Below are 565 nucleotides of genomic sequence, written 5' to 3' on the forward strand. Positions count from 1 at the left end.
ATTGGCCGACCTTGCAGAAAGATGCCACAGACTTTGTGAAAAAATGCCAACCATGCCAGATGCATGCAAATTTCCATGTAGCTCCACCAGAAGAGCTCATTAGTATAACTTCCCCCTGGCCTTTCGCAAAATAGGGAATGAATTTGTTAGGTCCTTTTTCCCAAGCGCCAGGACAAGTCAGATACTTGATCGTGGGAATAGATTACTTCACAAAGTGGATAGAAGCAGAACCATTAGCCACCATCACCGCTCAAAGAAGTCTCAGGTTCCTCTACAAAAACATCATCACGAGATATGGAATACCTTATTCCATTACCACAGACAATGGAACCCAATTCACCGATGCCACCTTCAGAAGTTTGGTAGCCAGTATGAAAATCAAGCATCAGTTCACCTCGGTGGAACACCCACAAGCCAATGGGCAAGCCGAAACAGCCAACAAAGTCATACTGGCAGGGCTAAAGAAGAGATTGCAAGAAGCAAAAGGAGCTTGGGCTGAAGAGCTCCCTCAAGTGCTGTGGGCTTATAGGACAACCCCCCAATCCGCCACAGGAGAAACACCCTT

The sequence above is a fragment of the Arachis duranensis genome, chromosome 2, assembly GCF_000817695.3.
Source record: "Arachis duranensis cultivar V14167 chromosome 2, aradu.V14167.gnm2.J7QH, whole genome shotgun sequence".
In the NCBI taxonomy this organism is placed as follows: domain Eukaryota; kingdom Viridiplantae; phylum Streptophyta; class Magnoliopsida; order Fabales; family Fabaceae; genus Arachis; species Arachis duranensis.